Source organism: Polypterus senegalus, chromosome 6, assembly GCF_016835505.1.
Source record: "Polypterus senegalus isolate Bchr_013 chromosome 6, ASM1683550v1, whole genome shotgun sequence".
In the NCBI taxonomy this organism is placed as follows: Eukaryota; Metazoa; Chordata; class Cladistia; order Polypteriformes; family Polypteridae; genus Polypterus; species Polypterus senegalus.
The window spans coordinates 3,641,366-3,655,000 of NC_053159.1; the positions used below are offsets into that span (position 1 = coordinate 3,641,366).

The 13,635-nt window shown below is 44.2% G+C and overlaps 1 protein-coding gene across 3 annotated transcripts in view; it reads right to left on the minus strand.

Moving 5' to 3' along the window:
* ptpn4a (protein tyrosine phosphatase non-receptor type 4a) overlaps positions 1 to 13,635 on the minus strand; it is a 225,661-nt gene that overhangs the window by 115,030 nt on the left and 96,996 nt on the right. The gene's annotated exons all lie outside the window — the stretch shown is intronic.

Sequence of the window (13,635 nt, forward strand, 5' to 3'; positions counted from 1 at the left end):
GTGTTGTGTTGTATTGACCCCCTTTTTTGACACCCACTGCACGCCCAGCCTACCTGGGAAGGGGTCTCTCTTTGAATTGCCTTTCCCAAGGTTTCTTCCATTTTTTCCTTACTAGGCTTTTTTTGGGGGGGGGGGGGTTTTTCCTTGTCTTCTTAGAGAGTCAAGGCCGGGGGGCAATCAAAAGGCAGGGCCCATTAAAGCCCATTGCAGCCCTCCTTGTGTGATTTTGGGCTTTACACAAATACATTGTATTGGATTGTATTGTACTAAAGGTCTTGTGGAGTTACAAGAAAACAGTGGACAGCATACTGTGGCTCGAGGACCTGTTAATCAGTTCATAATCCAGTCTGAAATATCCTTAAGCTCCTTGTGGAGAATACTGGGGACAGATAGCTGGAAGATGTTCAAAAGGTCAGGAGCCAACACACACCCCTGATGGAGTCTTCACATGAGCCACATATCGTTATGGAAATCTGCACACAAACACATGAGCACGCACAGTGACTGTAGGAGTTCACACACAAAAACATCCATCAGTCCACCGATTTGATCTTTTAAAAGAACATACAGACTGCCAGAAAGTACACTCGTAACCAAAAAGGGAAACACTAGAAGTTAGAGGCATTCGATTCAAGAATATATACGACTGCAGCGAGAGCTGCCAAGAGCTATTTGTAGTGCTGCTTGCCTGAAGTGGTTTCAGGACTGGAAGTTGGGCAGCGCAGCTTTTTATAGAAAATATGCCAGAACAGCTGCCTTCCCAGCCGACTTAAAGGAGCCGCACAACTGGAAAATGTAGGCCTGCTAACGCGTGACAGGTTTAAAATACACGCAACAGAACATCACTGGGAAACGAAAAACTGCAAACTCTTATCTAATATTCTAAAAAGGAACCCAAAAAATGCCCCTTCAATGGGAACGTTTCTGAACAATAGAATAATAAAAGCAAAACAATATCAACTACAAATGAGGGAAATACCCTGCAGGAGTCCCAGTCCAGAGCTATTCTGTACACTTTATTGTGATGTAAACTGCTCAAAAAAATGAAAAGGCACACTTTGAAAACCCATCAGATCTCAATGGGGGAAAAAAAATAAATCCTGCTGGCCGTCTCTACTGCTATGGACTGATATGGTGATGTGTGAGGAATGAAAGGATGGCAATGAAAATGATCAACCGACAGAGAAATCAAAGGGGACAAATGATCAGGAGGGCGAGTCCATTTTGCCGAAATGTCATTGCAGAAACTCCAAATCGTACTCAGTAGTTTGTATGTCCCCCTTACCCCTCACATGTCTGATGACGTCCTAATGAGATGACGGATGGTATCCTGGAGGATCTCCTCCCAGATGTGAATCAGGGCATCACTGAGCTCCCAGACGGTCTGAGGTGTCGGATGGAACAAAACATAATGTCCCACCCAGAGGTGTTCTACTGGATTGAGGTCAGGCGAGTGAGCGTTTAGGGGGGCAGTCAATGGTATCAATTCCTTCATCCTCTCGCCATATGAGGACGGGCATTGTTATGCACCAGGAGGTACCAGCATAGGGTCTGCCAATGGGTCCAAGGATGTCATCCCGATATCTAATGGCAGTCAAGGTGCCGTTGTCTAGCCTGTAGATGTCTGTGTGTCCCTCCATGGATATGCCTACCCAGATATACCATCACAGACCCACCACCAAACCGGTCATGCTGAACAATGTCACAGGTAGCATAATGTTCTCCACGGCTTCTCCAGCTCCTTTCACGTCTGTCACTTGTGCTCAGGGTGAACCTGCTCTCATCTGTGAAAAGCACAGGGCGCCAGTGGTGGACCTGCCAATTCTGGTATTCTATGGCAAATGCCAATCGAGGTCCAAGGTGCCCACTAGAGGATGATGGGCCCTCAGGCCACCCTCATGAAGTCAGTTTCTGATTGTTTAGTCAGAGACATTCACACCAGTGGCCTGCCTGCCAGCTGAAGGTCATTTTGTAGGCTCTGCCAGTGCTCATCCTGGTCCTCCTTACAGTTACCAGTGGGTCCTGCTGATGGGTTAAGGACCTTCTACGAGGGGGCCTGTCCAGTCTCCTGGAATCTCCTCCATGCCCTTGAGATTGTGCTGGGAGACACAGCAGACCTTCTGGCAATGACATGTATTGATATGCCTGCCATCCTCTGGAGAAGTTAGACTACCTGTGCCACCTCTGTAGGGTCCAGCTATGTCCTCATACTACCAGTAGTGACACTGACCGTAGCCAAATGCAAAATGAGTGACAAAACAGATGAGGAGGGAAAAATGTCAGTGGCCTCCCTCCACCTGTTAACCCATTCATTCCTGTTTGGGGGGTCGTCTCTCATTGTGGCCCCTCTAGTGCACCAAATCAGCTGACACTGATGAACGAGCCCCTCTGCTACTTCACTGGCCACATCAATAGCCCAGAAGATTCATTGGCTTGTTGCTATATTCGGATTAAAAAGTGTTCCTTTAATTTTTTTGTTCAGTATATATTTCATTTTCAATGAATACATTTGGGGGTGGCACGGTGGCGCAGTGGGTACCACTGCTACCTCGCAGTTAGGAGACCTGGGTTCACTTCCCAGGTCCTCCCTACGTGGACTTTACCTGTTCTCCCCGTGTCTGCGTGGGTTTAATCCCACAGTCCAAAGACATGCAGGTTAGGTGCATTGGTGACCCTAAATTGTCCCTAATGTGTGCTTGGGTTATGTGTGTGTGCCCTGTGGTGGGCTGGCGCCCTGCCCGGGTGTTTGTTTCCTGCCTTGTGCCCTGTGTTGGCTGGGATTGGCTCCAGCAGACCCCCGTGACCCTGTAGTTAGGATGTAGTGGGTTGGATAATGGATGGACGGATGGATGGATGAATACATTTGCCATTTTGTTTTTTGGACATCACTCTACACTCAATAGCCCAGAATGACAAAGTAAACGCGATTTCAGCAATTTAGTAAAAATCAAAAAACTGAAATCTTTCATTCACAGGAGAATTCAGACCCTCAATTCAGTATTGGGTAGAAGCCCCTCTGGCAGCAATTCCAGTCCTGAGTCGCCTTAGATGAGCCTTTACAAGCTCGGCACCCCTGGATTTGGCCAGATGTTCTCATTCTTCCTGGCCATCCTCTCAAGCTCCATTAGATTGGATGGGAAGCGCCTGTGAACGGCCATCCTCAGGTCTCCCCAGGCATGTCCTATGGGGTCTTAAGGCTGGGCCACTCCAGTACATACTAAGAATGACATCAAACGTTTCAATGTCCCATAACTGCTTTTTCCCTTTTAACAGTGTGGCTATGTGTGCCACAGACAACAAAGCAACTACACGTTGGATTGAATTGACATTAAACCGTGTCTATGGAAAACGTTTGGGATCACTAGTTCAAAATAAAAGGCAAACTGCAGGGAAAAAGGAAACCACGGTCTGTGCCAACAGTTAGCTGAAGAAGTCTGGATCAAGGCCAAGCGAGCCTGCCACCATCCAAGGGTAAAAAAAGTGAAAAGCTCATCTCACTGTTGAAGCAACAGGGGGTAGGAAGCACAAAGGTTACCATTCATTATCATTCCCCTTAGGCTGCTGCAAGAGCTGCTGTGGCCTAATAAAAATTCTTTTGGTACTTCAAGTTTGAAGGAGAAACAAAAAAGACCAGGAGCGGATAAATAGACGCAGGGATCTCAAATGTAAAACGTGAACTCCATGGTTTTAAAAAGTGCCCACTAACATTTCAGCTCATTTCGCAATAACTAAATCACAGCCGTTTATTTAGGCTAGTTTATGTGATATTAATAACCACAAAATGTGGAACTTCATTATTCTGCTTGCACAAAAGGCAAATGTTGGTACCTGGTTAATAAGAAAATAGCTAATTCAGGAATTTGTATCTTAATATAGCATTTTCATAACAACTGATAAGCCAATCAAACCCTTGCAGCTGTGTGTACTGACATAAACATATACACACTTACACATCTCTCTATTATAATAAAAAAAATCTTGGGAGATGAGACTTTTAATCCTGCGACGAGACGTGATCTTTCGAAGACAGACACTTTCATGTCCCGAGTGACGAGACTTTGTGCCAAGAGATTTAACCAGGCCCGAGGCCGGAAATAAAAGACAAAGAGTAGGTGACAAAGTAGAACGTCACAAAGAATTTAAAAACGTTTGCACGATACACATGCAGAGCAGGTTAGAGATGATGGGAGTACGAAAATTCCAAAGTCTCAAAAAAATCGCATTAGCGCAAACAAACGGAAATTATTACTCGATGGAAATAACCCCAGGTGGGCTGCAAATATCTCAGTGGCAATCAATAGAATGGGATGCATCAGAGCCGCACTGTAAGTGTCATAGCTGAGGGTCTCAGTACTTGTGGTAACATGAGATTTCAATTGCATACGTTTAATAAATTTGCAAACAATCCTAAAAATCCTGTCTTCACCGAGTCATTCTGGGTATTGAGTGTTGCTTGATGAGGAAAAAAAAATAAACTGAAATGATTTTAGTAGCACAAGACGGCAACAAAACACAACGTGTGAAAAGTGAAGGGCTCTGAAGAGGAAGTACTGCGTGTACCAATGTCTGTGTACCATCTACATACACACACGTCTATGAGGTCTAAACAGCCAATCACGAGGCTGCAGCTCACCCCAAGTGGCACACAGACAGGGTCAAGGAGGCTGCACTGCAAGCAAACTTCACAAAGGCACGTGCTGTAAGATAGTTTGGCCAGCCGATGCTTGGTTTAAATTGAAATGGTATTTGCACAAGGCTGCAACATAACAAACTGTTTAAAAGTGAATGGATGTATAGGAGGGAAATATATTCTGCACATAAACATTCTTTTAAATCCTGTGAAACAACGGCATGCAGAACATTCTCTACTCTAAAAAAAAATGTTTGCTAATTTTAACTGCACAGTAGCTGAGCTTGTCAAATTAAGAAAAGTAACTGGAGGAGTTTAGATGTAGGTTTATACCTCTGGGACATTCATAAAAAGACACTAGTAATTTCTTTTAAAAATAGATTAGTGTGTGCGTAGCCTGGCTAGTGGTGGTGAAACTGTGCTACATACCTGAGGAAGTCGAACGAACACACTGAACATGGCCGCCCAGCCAGGTGTGCCAACACAAATGACTCCGATAGAACATTTGATGAAAGACAAATAGAAACATACGGTGTTATTTATATGTTAAAGATAATTAATAACGGTATCATTGAGCTGTCATTTTTTACACCATATTTTAAAATTCTGAATCTGCTGCTCAATATTGTTGCTTTTTGTAAATACAACAATTAAAGAGCAGTCACTGGACGATGAAGCCGCTGTACGCTGCCAGAGGGGTCGCCAAACTCACAAACCCCTGGTTGGATGGATGGATGGATGGATGAATGGATAGATAGATAAGGCACAGAGAGACAGACAGACAGAAAATGCACAATATGATTGAAAGATAGATAGATAGATAGATAGATAGATAGATAGATAGATAGATAGATAGATAGATAGATATGAAGGGCACTATATGATAGATAGATAGATAGATAGATAGATAGATAGATAGATAGATAGATAGATAGATAGATATGAAGGGCACTATATGATAGACAGGCAGACAGATAGAAACAGAAAGTGACAAACACACAGATCAAACAGCTGCTAGCTCTCATTTTCAAATTCAAAGGAGAACAATGACATTTTTACCTGCATGTCCCCCACAGACTAGTGACAGCAGTACAATCCCTGTTAACACTGAAACACCTGAACTTAAGAATTTGAAGGGGCGCCCACATACCTTTGGCCACATACTGCATTACAATGATGCAAATATCAGATATTTAATCATTTAATTAAAATATCAAATGTTCAATTTTTATTTAAGCTACCTTTAGTTTTTCAATTTTACTCTGAAGTCCCCACTGCGCTGTGATGACAAAATCGCACTCGACACATGAAAGAGCAACAAGAAAAAAAACTTCAGATACCATCTTATCGAGGCATGTTTCCCATTTTTTTTTCTTTTTAAAGCAAAAACAAGCATGGGTATGAGTCAGTATGGTACCAGCAAGGAAATGAGGCCTAGGACAATGAACCCATTTATAGCCTGAAGTCTGCTACAAAATGGCCAAGCATTCAGCTCCTCCCCAGAGAGCAGACGCAGCCTTAACCCTTCACGGCATCCAAGCGCAAATGGGAAAATTCTGTTCTCCTTTAACATTTGGACTCCATAATTATTTACATCTCGTCACGTGGGTTCTAAAGTAGCTCGTGGTTTTTGGGCCCATCGTGTAATTTTGGGCTGCTGGTTTTCACTTCAGCCAAGCTTGTAATTAGAGGCTGAAACCTGCTTCTGTTTCTTCTTGTTTAATGCGCTCACAGCGGGGAATTCAAAAGGACGGCATTGTCTGATTTACAGCGTGTAGCAAATCTGGTGTCATTTTTTTTGCTGGTGCCTCTTGTGTCATGCCCTGGGTCTGTTCAGGCCTGTAACCATACAGCCTCAGGCACCTCACACAGTTAAAATCTGCAATTTCCACTCATCATGTGGCCGATTTTGGCTCTGTAGTTCACTTTCAGCCTCCTTGTTCTCAAGGATCGTTTCCACGCCTGCGGTGGCTGAGCTCTTGAGTGCATTTTATTCAACTTCACTTTGCTAAGACTGCTTCATCTATGAACAGGCCATGGAGACACCTTCACTCTCTGAAGCAAGACATGTCGCGGCAGCCCAGTGCCGGCAATTCATTGTCATCCATAATCTAATATATAAAGCAGAGTCGATTTGTGTATTTGTGTATGTATGTTTGTTTGTCCCCCATACAAATCTGCACCGGACATCCGATCACCACCAAACTGGGGATGGGGCTCCTTTGTGACCAGGAGAAGGTCATGGGGTATGTTTGGTTGGGAAAAATGTTTGTGGTGAACCGCAGGGCACCTTTTCACCGACACAACCTTTGGCACACGTCCCCGTACTTATCATCAACAAGATGGCCACATGTTCCAACAGACGTTCACGGCGGCGCCATCTAGTGGCAGCTTTGGTCTCGGTGCATCGCTCTTTACCCATGTTTCATTAAATTGCCAACAGATGGCAGAAGTGTCCAAGTATGAGAAGGCCGACTGCTTTGATCGGGTGAATACGAACTGCCGTACGAATGTAAAACGTGAACGACCCAGTGCACGTGACCGGCTGACACACCCGCGTTTCCGCAAGTCACACTCCCACACGCACTGGGAGTGTTGAATTTCATTCGCCAACGTCCGTTATATGGCAGCACGTTTGAACAGAGACTTGCCTTAAACAGACAGCATCCTTCCCCCACCATTTTCCCCAAACGCAGCACCGGTTGTATGTCACTTCTCTCTGTAGTTACCATCGCCAACGTCCGTTAGGTGGCATCACTTTACAACACAGACACTCTTTAGAAACGGAGCACTCCGCCCCGCCATTTCTCCCAGTACGGTTTCAGTGCTACTCTTTCTCATTGGCTTTCCATATTTGCGGTGCTATTTGCTCGCTTTCCAACTGACAGTACGATTTCAGTGTTGCTCTTCCTGACTTACTGCTTTTTGTTTCGCTTTCCGACGTATTGTAAATAACGTAAATTAATCTCACTGTGGTGCTTATTCCGTACGTAATACCACGTAACACATTATAATTGTCCTGCTTTTCGCTAATATACCCATGCCACCGAAAAAAAGATGTAGAATTGGAAGGTCCACTTAAGATGCCAGAAGAAAATCTATTTCAAGGACATCTGAAACGCCACAGCAGAGAGAATCCAGAGTGGAGGAACTTACAATAAAATGTCAATCAGATAACTGTTTGTTCTATTTCTATGTTCTGTTTATTTCATTTGGGACATTCACCGGTTATAAATTCCCGAGCAACACCGGATACTCCTGCTAGTAATAAATAATTCTTTATGTTTAGACAGCCATGGCCAAAAGTTTTGAGAATGGCAGAAATGTTAATTTTTACAAAGTTTGCCAACACAGTTTTTACGATGTTCTTCAGAATGTTCTGAAGAGTGATCAGATGAATTGCAAAGTCCCTCTTTGCCATGAAAATGAACATAATGCCAAAAAACCACTGCATGTCAGCCCTGCCACAAAAGGACCTGCGGACGTCATTTCAGTGATCCTCACATTAACACGGGTGAGAGTGGTGACAAGGACAAGGCTGGAGATCACCCTGTCATGCAAATTGACTTAGACTAGAGAGGTGAAGAAGGCATCAGGACGCCCAAGAAAGTCCAGCAAGCGTCTCCTAAAGTTGATTCAGCTGTGGGCACCGCCAATGCAGAGTTTATTCAGGAATGGCAAGGCAGGTGAAGACTTTTGGAGGATGGCCTGGTGGGTATCAAGAAGGGCAGCAAAGAAGAAGCCAAGAAAAACAACAGGGACAGACTGATATTCGGGGATTGGACTGTTGAGGGAAAATCATTTTCTCTGATGAATCCCCTTTCCGATTGTTTGGGGCATCCAGAAACAAAAGAAAAGGTGATCGGCGCTACCATCAGTCCCGAGTCAGACCACCAGTAAAGCACCCTGAGACCATTCATGTCACATGGGTTTACTTCTCACTCACAATTTGGCCTAAGAACACAGCCGTGAATAAAGAATGGGAGCAACTTCTGCCAACCATCCAAGAACAGTTTGGTGACCAACAATGCAGGATGGAGCACCGGGCCATAAGGCAACAGTGAGCCTACTCCTTTGGTTGACACGAATAGTCTCAGGATGCTTTACTGTTGGCATGACATAGTGATGGTGGCGCTTACCTTTTCTTTTTTCTGGATGCCCCAAACACCTTGAAAGAGGATTCATTGGAGAAAATGATTCTCCCCCAGCAGTCCAATCCCAGAATATCAGTCTGTCCCTGATGTTTTTCTTGGCTTCTTCTTTGCTGCCCTTCTTGACACCCACCGGGCCATCCTCCAAAAGTCTTCACCTCACTCACACCTGCCTGCTGCCATTCCTGAGCAAGCTAAGCTCTGCCCTGGTGGTGCCCCGAACCATGAATAAAGAGTGAGACCAAAACATCCTCCGAGAGCAACCTCTGCCAACCACCCAAGAACAGTGTGGTGACCAACAATGCATGATGGAGCACCGGGCCATAAGGCAAAAGTGAAAACTAAGTGGCCTGGGAAGCAAAACATTGACATTTTGGGTCCATGGCAAAGGAACTCCCCATTGAGAACGTGTGGTCAATCCTCAAGAGGTGGGTGGACAAACAAAAACCTTCAAATTCTGATTCTGCAAGAATGGGCAGCTGCCATCAGTCAGGATTGGGCCTTGTAGTTGATTGGCAGACAGCCTGCCAGGGTGAATTGCAGAGAGGGGTCTTAAAAAAGAAAGAAGGGCCAACACTGCACATCTTGACTCTATGAATAAACTTAATGCAATTGTCCATAAAAGCCTTTGAAACATCTGACATGCTTGTAATTCTACTTCAGTATCCCAGAGAAACGTTTGACAAAAAGATCTAAAAACACTGAAGCAGCAAACGTTATGAAAACCAACACTTGTGTCATTCTCCAAACTTTTGGCCACGACTGTGTATTGCTTTTTCTCACTACACAAAAGCATTCTGCACGCTGGGTGGATGCAAACCCATGATCTCCATACTGTGGGGCAGCAGAAGAACCGAAATCAGGAGCCAAACTCCACCCGCCAGTATAAAACAAGAACTTGACCTTGGGGCATGTAACCAACCACACTTCTCTCATACAAGACAATCACGCGACTCCTACTCTCTAAAATTACCTTAACTCTTTCAGGTCCGATGTCGACTTTTGTCGAAATTCATGGGTAGAGGACGGCAATCGGCTTGTAAACTGTGACAAAACTCGCTGTTACGTTTTAATTGGACTGTCTTTAAAGTTAGCTTCGTTAATCTGACTGAGATTTCCTGTGTGAGAAGCGAAGAGCAAACAACTCCTCAAATGGCATCGACGTCTGGTGAAATACCAAAATCGAACGCGCAAAACAAGATACTCTGCGGGTGATGTTTTACATATCGTATTACCGAGTTGGACTCTGAGTTGTCAGATTTTGATGCAAGTGATCTGGAGATTGAAACATGAAAGTGAAGGACCAGCATAAGCTGATCGTGGTGCTGAATGTGTCCGTCTAGCTAACGCCCCTACGCCAACGTTCACCTGGGGGGGGATCACCTCTTACGATCACAAGAGGTACAAACCAGATTGCATCACACTGTGACTGCTGGTCATTGAGCTGCCCCCGTGCATCCGGTACGACAGCAGCCACGGCATGTGGCACAAGATGCTAATTTATGTGTGAAAGCATTCCTTTGTGTGCTTTTCAGAAAACTGGCAAAAACATTCAGCCTTCAAAGACTTAAGATGACCTAGAGGAATATAAATTAGTATTTTAGTAGCGACTGAGATCCAACCATGTGGGCAGGGTAACAGGCATCGGGGAATCTCAGCATGGGTTTTACAAAGAATAATACAAGCGTCATAAATAACATGATTATCTTTGAGTAGTGAGAAAAAGCGCTATGTAAGTGTGAAGAATTATTATTATTATTTTCATTGGAAGGAGAGGTGGAGATCTGCTCCTGAGAGGAGAGGAATGAAGGTCAGTAGGACCACCAAGACAGAATACATGCGTTTGAATGAGAGGGAGGTCAGTGGAATGGTGAGGGTGAAGGGAGTAGAGTTGGCAAAGGTGGAGGAGTTGGGATCAACAGTACAGAGTAATGGGGATTGTGGAAGAGAAGTGAAGAAGAGAGTGCAGGTGTATGAAGAGTGTCAGGAGTGATTGGTGACAGACGGGTATCAGCAAGAGTGACAGGGAAGGTCTACAGGATGGCAGTGAGACCAGCTGTGTTATATGGGCTGGAGACGGTGGCACAGGAGACAGAGTTAAAGATGCTAAGATTTGCATTGGGTGTGACGAGGATGGACAGGATTAGAAATGAGGACATTAGAGGGTCAGCTCAGGTTGGGAGACAAAGTCAGAGAGGTGAGATGGTGTTGGTTTGGACAAGTGCAGAGAAGAGATGAGGGGTATATTGGGAGATGGGTGCTAAGGACAGAGCTACCAGGGAAGAGGAGGGCCTAAGTGAAGGTTTATGGATGTGGTGAGAGAGGACATGCAGGTGATGGGTGTGACAGAACAAGATGACGAGGACAGGAAGATATGGAAAAAGGTGATCCGCTGTGGCGTCCCCTAACAGGAGCAGCCAAAAGATGAAGAAGAAAATTGCCACTCAGAGGAACACCCCACCCTGAAATTACCTTTTTAAAATATTTTATTTACTCCATGTAGTTTGTAGTCACGGCAGAGAAAAACGCTTAATTGTCTCCTGCTTTCACGCAGAAAGGAGATAAAGTTTCTGGCAGAAAAGGAGCCAAAGGTGACCACCGCTGGACAACAGTAAACACTGTCAAAAATGTGCAAGAAAAACTCGTGTCATATAAGCCACCTGTGAGGTGACCCAGTGGTGTGCTCACTAAGTTTACCTCCAGAAAATGTTCTCATGACACGGCCAGACACACACACCGCCATCTAAGTGGCTATTTAAATGTGCTTATCCAATGCAGGAACTTCGCTTTCAGGAACCAATGAACTCCTGTACGGTGTGCAGAAGGCCCTGGTCACTGTCATGTGTTGCATTCCCACCGCACAATTGTAACATTTACGCAAAACATGTGACATGCAAAAAATAGTGATGTGGTGCAAAGTGTGGGGTGACGGAGTTCATGGGGGACCACACTAGTTATTATGTTGAAACCGATGGCAAGTTCATAGAGGAGAATATTGCTTCAGTACTCCGGATGGCACAGCACACCAGGCTTACACACTGCTAACACATTTAGAAGAGGGTGCCAGGGCTGGTGCTCAACCAAACAGCACAATTCATCACCTGCAGCTTTTTTGCTATATTTCCAGATGTCTTAGCAGCACTCAATTGTTGGAGCTAATCCAACTGAAGCCAGCAGGTATTACTGGAGGCCTGGCAGGGTTCAGGTGAGCCTCTGCTGGGCATACCAGTGCTTTGATGGCATCTTTTCGAGGCCTCACAACAATTTTTTTTTTTTCCTTTGTGGAAACAAAACAAAACCCCATAGTGCTATAAATAAGGTGATGTCAGCTTTACTGACTTGCCCAGGGTCGGGTCATGGCATGAGCCAGTGCTGGAAGACTGAACCGGTAGTCTGGTGAGTTTACAGTCCATTAGACTGTAGACATTAAATTCAGTGCCTCTCACCACCAAAAAAAAAGAAAGCACTGTAGTCATGTCTGGCAGCTTCTGTTGCCTAATCATTAGAGAATGTGTTATACAATGTTGTTCTCTCACAGAGCATGCAGATGTCCACATTTACAACTAAATCACCCTTTGAATCGTGTGAAGTAGGAATACACAGCAAAATGCAATTTGTGCTTCTGAAGAGAAGACGGAGCGAGAAACAAAGAGGGGCAATGTTCACGAGTTTGGCACCGGGCACCGTCTGTGTCATTCTATTAAATATCATTCTTCATACAAGGAATGAACTGACCACAGGATCAGATGGAAAACATAACATTTAAAACACGTAAGAAAGGCTTTCACCCAGTCAACATCTGCTCATGTTTGCTTATGTGGGTGCTTCAGTTTATTTTTATAACTTGCAATATCTGCTTCTATACAGTAATTACAAAAGAAGTTCAGTTAATATATAATCCAACATTACAACACAAAAAAAATTACCAGTGCATTATATTCACAGGCATGTACAGTTAGGTCCATAAATATTTGGACAGACACAACTGTTTTCTCATTTTGGTTCTGTACATCACCACAATGAATTTTAAATGACACAACTCTGATGCAGTTGAAGTGCAGACTTTCAGCTTTAATTCAGTGGGTGAACAAAACGATTGCATAAAAATGTCAGCCAACTAAAGTATTTTTTGAACACAATCCCTTCATTTCAGGGACTCAAAAGTAATTGGACAAATTAAATAACTGGAAATAAAATGTTTGTTTCTAATACTTGGTTAAAAACCCTTTGCTGGCAATGCCAGCCTGAAGTCTTGAACTCCTGGACATCACCAGATGCTGGTTTCCTCCTTTTTAATGCTCTGCCAGGCCTTTACTTTCAGTTGCTGTTTGTTTGTCGGCCTTTCTGTCTGAAGTTTAGTCTTCAACAAGTGAAATGCCTGCTCAGTTGGGTTAAGATCAGGTGAGTGACTTGGCCATTCCAGAATTTTCCACTTCTTTGCTTTAATAAACTCCTGGGTTGCTTTGGCTGTATGTTTTGGGTCATTGTCCATCTGTATCATGAAACGCCACCCAATCAATTTGACGTCATTTAGCTGGATTTGAGCAGACAGTATGTCTCTGAACACCTCAGAATTCATTCGGCTGCTTCTGTCCTGTGTCACCTCATCAATAAACACGAGTGTCCCAGTGCCACTGGCAGCCATGCACGCCCAAGACATCACACTGCCTGACTCCACCGTGTTTTACAGATGATGTGCTATGCTTTGGATAATGAGCTAATGTACTTTTTTCTTGCCTTTATCATTCTGGTAGAGGTTGATCTTGGTTTCATCTTCCAAAGAATGTTTTTCCAGAACTGTGCTGGCTTTTTAGATGTTCTTTAGCAAAGTCCAATCTAGCCTTTCTATTCTTG